Source organism: Tachyglossus aculeatus, chromosome 2 (assembly GCF_015852505.1).
Source record: "Tachyglossus aculeatus isolate mTacAcu1 chromosome 2, mTacAcu1.pri, whole genome shotgun sequence".
In the NCBI taxonomy this organism is placed as follows: Eukaryota; Metazoa; Chordata; class Mammalia; order Monotremata; family Tachyglossidae; genus Tachyglossus; species Tachyglossus aculeatus.
The window spans coordinates 126,353,331-126,360,836 of record NC_052067.1 but is presented as its reverse complement, the minus strand read 5'-3'; the positions used below and the strand labels follow the sequence as shown (position 1 = coordinate 126,360,836).

Here is a 7,506-nt window from a genome sequence, read left to right as displayed (position 1 = left end):
CCGTGGGACAACCTGATCACCTTGTAACCACCCGAGTGCTTAGAACAGTGCTTTGCACATAGTAAGTGCTTAATAAATTCCATCATTATTATTATTATGTGATCTTGTCCACATGAAGCTTACAGTCTACAGGGGCAGACAGAAAATATTCAAATATTGAATAAAATAGTAAAATATTAGGGTGTGTCTGCAATGCGACTTGGAAGGAGGCAGCATAACAATAACTTTTTTTAAAAAACTATTTGTTGGGCTTTTACTATACATCTAACACTGTTCTAAGGGCTGAGGTAGATACAAGTTATTTAGGTTAAACACAGTCCCTGTCCTGTATTGGACTCACAGTCTAAGTAGAAGACAGAATAGGTATTCTCTATTTTACAGCTGAGGAAACTGAGGGATAGAGAAGTTAAGTGACTCGCCCAAGATCACACAGCAAACAATTAGCAAAGTGAAGGTTAGAATCCAGGTCCTCTAACTCGGCCATGCTCCTTTTTCACTTTGAATCACACACAGAAACACACATGCATGCACACACAATTCCTAGAAAATATTAGAAAGATGGCTTCACTGCAGGCGTTTTTTTAATAGTGGAACAGCAGGTTTTGATGGAACCTCTTGAAAAGCTGCCTTCTCCAAGAATGAACATAAGGACCCAGCGGTTTTAGGGAGGAAGCATTTCAGCTTTGGGATGCTCATAAAAGCATACATCTTGGTAAGATGTTGTCAGAATCTGGCCCAAGATAGTGGAGGAATTTTGTGTGGGCATGTGTTTACTTTCCAAAATAATCCCATCTGGGCGCATGAGAAACGTCCTATCTGTTTCAGCTTTTTAGCGAGCTTAGTTTGAAGAAAATACGCTCATTGATTTATCACACTGGACATGCTCAGAATGACTCATCAGTTTCAATTTGTTACACTGTTACACCAAGGAGGCCCAAAAATCATTTTGGAGACGGTTCAGTGTGGCGATTGATTTGTAGACTGGGAAACCATAAAGTCTTATAGAATGTCTCAAACATCGATGAGTTGCTCGCTCAGATCAGTCATAAAATTTATAGGGCAAGGGAGAGGTGGCTGAGGGGAATAGAGAAATTGTTTCCAGCTCAAGCCTAATTATTTTTAAACAAATCTTCCATTCCTTGGAGCCACTGAGATAATTTCACAAGCTCCTCTCTTAGGAAAGGGGTTTTCAAAAAAACCCAAAAAACTTTCAAACCAGGGAACACTCTCCCTCCTCTTTTTTTGTATACATTCCGAGCAGAGAGTTCATATTTCAGCAAAATGCCATTTTTCAGAAGTTCTATAGTCTACAAGAACCTTGAAAACACTCCAGTACCTCATCATTAAATCTACAGAGCAAATGTGAAATGCACCGAATTACCAGTCCCCAAATGTAGTTAACAAAGGAGAAACATCTTGGTTAAAATTGCCATGGAACTTCAACGACTCTTGCCCATTATCACTATGGGTAATGCTGAATCCGTTTCTCACCTCAAACAGAGCATCAACCCCCATTAATGAATCAGTATTTATTGAGCACTTAGCATGTGCAGAGCACTGTACTAAGCACTACAGATACAATGTAGAGCAACACAGTGTACAAGAAACCCATCTATCATCCAGCTGACTCCCCCCAAGCTTGGCTGGGGAGTTAGCTGCCTGACTGACAAGCTGACCTAGGGCATAAATGCTCCTGTTGGTCCAGCCAGCAGTGAAGCAGTAGCCCCATGTTGCCTAGCAGAATTCCTGGGAAGGCTACACCTGTCCACGGCCTGGATTCTGAAGCCTTTCACCCTCCACTGGACAGCCCCTTATAGAAAAATGGCCCAAAGGGGGTTGACCAGTTGTGACTCTATCCCCTTTCTAGGCCCTTTATTATTTTGTTAGGCATTTATTATGTGTCAATCACCGTTCTAAGTGCCGGAACAGATACAAGATCATTAGGTCAGACAAGGACAGTCCCTGTCCCACGAGTAGGAGGAGATCCTCATGAGGAAATTGAGGTTAGGTGACTTGCCCAAGGTCACACATCAGGCAGTGGCAGAGGTGAGATTAGAACCCAGGCCTTTTGACTTCCAGTTCCATGTTTTCTGGGGCCATCCCACTCTCCCACTTGGTACAGGACCGAATCAGGATCAACCACAACAGCAATCTACAACTACACAATTGGAGTTGCGCCCCTGTGAGTCACGGTCTCTCAGCACACTTGCTGTTGAGAGACGAACTCCAGAAGGGAAATGACTGAAAAGCTAAGGAATAAAGAGCAACATGAGGCAACAGAGCCCCTTTATGTCTATCACCAACCTATTTTCCAGAACAGCAATATGGCAGTGGAAATGGTTCTGGGGTTCTCCTCCTGTCCATCCTCCAGCTTACAACCTCAACTCCACCTCACCTAAGAAAAAAACTGAAATGGCCATCAAGGCTAGTGGAACATAGAGAAGCAGTGTGACCTAGTGGAAAAAAACACAGGCCTGGGTGCCAGAGGAGCTGGGATCTAATCCTGCCTCCACCACTTATCTGCTGTGTGACCTCGGGCAAGTCACCTAACTTCTCTGTGCCTGTTTCCTCATCTGTAAAATAGGAATTTGATACCTATTCCTAATTAGACTGCAAGCCCCATGGAGGTATCCAACCTAATTACCTTGTTTCTATCTAGCCCAGTGCTTAATACAGTGCTTGACACATAAGTACTTAACAACTACGCTATTACGTTAAGCGCCTACTACATGTCAAGCACTGTTCTATGCACTGGGGAAGATTTAAGTTAGTCATGTTAGAGACATTACCTTGCAAAGAGTCACTTTCAGCAAAGCAGACAGGAAGCATATCATATATAGTTAGTATGTAATAGAATTTATGAAGATGCTTATAGTACGCCAATTTTGTTGCAAAGGTTTTATATGCTTTTGTGAAGAAAAGTCAGTAAATGAAGGGAAGATTTTATGAGTCTCGTTAACATTCCAGAAACATACATACATTATAATCTCTGACACTAGTTAACTCCTCAGAACATTTCATAGTCAGTATGTTCATATTTCCATTTGAATTTTCTGCCTATTTCCCAGTCTTTCCTCCTTAAAGCAGTTTTGCATGGATTTCTTGTTTGTTCAAGGATATAAGCAGGCAAGCTATCATTGCTGTTAATGTGCCTGTCGGTACTAGTTGGAGGATATTGATATTAGTACATTAAGTTCTGCCAGATGATGTGTTTTGGCTAGTACTTAAAGGCAGAATTAGAGAACATTCTTCTGACAACACAAGCTTGTCGGGATACAGCACCAAGCTGTGTCGGGAGAAATTATCTGTGTGCATTCATGTGACATTGGGTTTGGTAAATACTACAGTATGCAATTTCCTTAATGTGGAGTCATGCGAGAATGCAGCCCCATGCATTACAGGAGAATTAGATGAACACGCATTTTAGATCAGACTCAAGGGAGAAGCCTGAAGCAAAATGATATAAAAAAATGAAAAAATGCAGGATACAGTTAATCTCTGAGTCGTTTGACTTACAGATGTAGTTCTATTATGATTGCAAAACCAAATGACTCACTTTAAAATCTCTACTTTCTCCGATGTAAATGCTGATAACATATCTGTTACAACCAAAGCCAAACTAAGCGAGCTGACAGAGAAGCAGAGTCTTGACTTCCTGATATATTACCTTCAGCAAGTTTAAATGGCCCCTGAATTTTGAGTTGGCCAAGTTATGTTCGAGTCTTGCCCTAAACTGAGTTTCGGTTGTGAAACTTATACTACCGTTTCTTGTTCCTAGGAGAGGGACATGAAAATGTAAAAAAAAACCAAAAACCTACCTGAGTCTCATAACTGCAAGTGTTTTGAGGTCGTGTGAAATGAAAAGCTATTTAGTGGGCAGGACTTGTAAAATGGAGAATTATCACACTACTTGCCAAATACGTGTCGACAGGTTTTTCCCAGCGGTCAATGATCTTAGTCTCTAGAGTTCCAAGTGAGATAAGGTTGAGAAAGAAAAATGCCAGAAAGGGATACTGAAGAGAGGGAAAGCAGATGCACAGAAAAAGCTAGAAGCAGAGAGACAGAAACAAAGATACAGAAACATATGTCTTGTCTTACGCCGTCAAGTCGTTTCTGACCCATAGAGACACCATAGACACATCTCTCCCAGAACATCCCGCTCTCCATCTGCAATCATTCTGGTAGTGTATACATAAATTTTTCTGGGTAAAAATACGGAAGTGGTTTACCATTGCCGCCTTCCGTGCGAGGAACTTGAGTCTCCTCTCTCGACTCTCTCCCATGCTGTTGCTGCCCAGCATGGGTGAGTTTTGACTTGTAGCAGATTGCCTTCCATTCGCTAGCCACTGCCCAAGCTAGGAATGGAACGGATATGCCTCTGCTTGACTCTTCCTCCCGTAGCCGAGACTGGTAGAGTACTAGAAACTCTCCAGGTGTGACCCTGAGAGGGGCAGACACATTTAGAGGCTGAAGAAAGAAACACAGAGCAAAAGAGAGAGGAGAGACACTACCTGCCTTCAGAGGCAAAGAAAGAGAGGCACTGATGATGGAGCATAGGCATCTGTCACAAATATATACATAATAATATGAACGGCTACAAAAGGACTCACCCAGATATTTTCAGCAGAGAGCAGCAGTTCATTCATTCATCCATTCAATCGTATTTAATGAGCGCTTACTGTGTGCAGAGCACTGTACTAAGTGCTTGGGATGTACAAATTGGCAACATATAGAGATTGTCCCCACCTAGCAATGGGCTCCCAGTCTAGAAGTGGCAACCACAGATAATGGAGAAGAAAAGAAAAACTAGTTTCAGTTCTACACCGCTGCAGGCTATTATCTGGAGATATGTAGGTATTCATTCAATCGTATTTATTGAGCATTTACTGTGTGCAGAGCACTGTACTAAGCGCTTGGGAAGTTCAATTTGGTGACATATAGAGACGGTCCCTACCCAACAACGGGCTCACAATCTAGAAGGTATCCATATAGCTAGCCTATGTTTTCTAAGATGGCAGGACTTTTGGTGAGGTTGTGTCCATTTGTGTACATTGCTGATAACTAAAAATCTATTCCATCTTGTGAGCACCAGAAAGGGCTCTTCCCTGGACTAATTGGTCTCCTAGCCTCTGATCTTCAAGAAAGCTGAAAACTGCCCATCAGGTGCACCTTACCATTGCTGAAGTCTCTCAACAGCTCCAAACTCAATTGATCAATCAGTCAGTCAATGATATTTATCGAGCACTTACAATTTTGTGCTTTTGTGCAGTGAAGTGATACAATTATCTACACATCTTCTTGGGTATCTAGACTGTAAGTTCGTTATGGGTAGGAAATGTGTCTGCTAATTTTGTTGTATTGTCCTCCCCTATGTGCTTAGTAATAGTATCAATCAATCATTAATATTTATCATCCCCCTTTTTGGTATTTCATTGGTACTTATTGAGTGCTCATTGTGTGCAGAGCACAGCACTAGGGTCTTGGGAGAGTACAAAACAACCAAATGGGTAGACACCTTGTGTGAAAAGCACTTGTGCTAAGTGTTTGAGAGGATAAGTAGAGTTAGAAGTCTTCAAAGACCACACAGTAGCAGTTGGGGCATTTATTGAGTGCCAGTAAGAGCTGAGAGAGGTTGTGAAGAAATATTAAAAAGCTCAAGGTGGCTGCTGGATTGATATGGCTAGAGACATATCAATCAGTGGTATTTACTGATTGCTTACTAGATGTAGAGCACTGTACTAGACTATTAATAATAATAATAATAATAATAATAATGGTATTTGTTAAGTGCTTACTTTGTGCCAAGCACTGTTCTAAGTGCGGGGTGTGGGGGGGAGGATACAAGGTAATCAGGTTGTCCCACAGGGGGCTCACAGTCTTAATCCCCATTTTACAGATGAGGGAACTGAGGCCCAGAGAAGTTAAGTGACTTGCCCAAGGTCACACAGTTGACATGTGGCAGAAGTGGGATTTGAACCCATGACCTCTGACTCCAAAGCCCATGCTCTTTCCACTGAGCCACACTGCTTCAATTGGGAGACTACTGGGAGAGTACAATGATGATGATGATGATGATGATGAAGATGAGAAGCAGCGTGGTTCAGTGGAAAGAGCATGGGCTTTGGAGTCAGAGGTCATGGGTTCAAATCCCGGCTCTGCCACTTGCCAGCTGTGTGACTTTGGGCAAGTCACTTAACTTCTCTGTGCCTCAGTTACCTCATCTGTAAAGTGGGGACTTTGAGCCCTCCGTGGGACAACCTGATCACCTTGTAACCTCCCTAGCACTTAGAACAGTGCTTTGCACATAGTAAGCGCTTAATAAATGCCATAATTATATTATTATATTATGATGATGGTATTTGTTAAGCACTTACTATGTGCAAAGCAAGACTATACAACCCCTGCCCTTGAGAAGCAGCTTGGCATAGTGGATAGAACACGGGCCTGGGAGTCAGAAGGTCATGGGTTCTAATCCTGGTTCTGCCACTTGTCTGCTGGGTGACCTTGGGCAAGTCACTTCTGTGTGCCTCAGTTCCCTCATCTGTAAAATGAGGATCGAGACTGTGAACCCCACATGGGACAGGGACTGTGTCCAACCCGATTTGCTTGTATCCACCACAGCGCTTAGTACAGTGTTTTGTTCATAGGAAGTGCTTAACAAATACCACAATCATTATTATTATTATGCTCCTCAAAGCCAGCCGTGGCCATGCATATTTTTAATAGTAATTACAACGATAATAATATTAGTAGTTCTTAAGCATTTGCTATGTACTAAATGCTGAGGTAGATTCCAGATACTCTGTTTGGACATAGTCCCTATCCCACATGGAGCACTCAGTCTAAGTAGAAGGGAGAACAGGTATTAAAGACCCATTTTAAAGAAAAGGAACTGAACATAGAAAGGTTAAGTGACCTGCCCAAGGTCACAAAGCAGGCAAGTGGCAGAGTTAGGATTAGAAACCAGATCCTCTGATTCCCCAGCCCATGCTCTTTCCATTAGGCCACGCTACTCCAGAAAAATGTGTGTGCAGAAATTCCACATTTCCATGTCTTTGGATTAGCAACTCCAAAAACTTTCAATAATATTTTCAAGTTTGAAAAGTTTCCCGCAGGATTGAAGTTTCCAGTTCTCTTACTGAATCATCAAACATAACAGTGTAAAATCAGTTGAACAGAATGGAAGACCTTACAGGTTTATTCCATTAATGATGGGGAAAAAGTCAGGGGAGGCACTTTCAACTCTGACTTGCCTTAATCTCCTTCATAAAGTAGCCTTAAACAGACTTTTTAGGGTAGCCAAATACCTTTCTTAACTGTGAGTTGGTTCTAAGATCTCCAAATCCAATATGGAGGTCCTAAGGTGCCCCTGTATTTGCTGAGCTTAAATGATCACATATACCGTGTTACGGTCTAAATTCTTTGCCCAGTCAATCAAATACTTGAATTTCTGATCCTTAGAAATGGAGAACTGAAATTTTCAATTATTGCTACCACTGGAGCTGT

General features: G+C 42.0%; 1 non-coding gene across 1 annotated transcript; it reads right to left on the bottom strand.

Annotated features, from left to right (window-relative positions):
- Positions 1 to 4,313: 4,313 nt before the first annotated feature.
- On the bottom strand, positions 4,314 to 4,451 carry LOC119924720. The gene has a single exon (XR_005449416.1). It is a non-coding gene; the product is annotated as a small nucleolar RNA SNORA7 (small nucleolar RNA).
- Between the last annotated feature and the right edge of the window lie 3,055 nt (positions 4,452 to 7,506).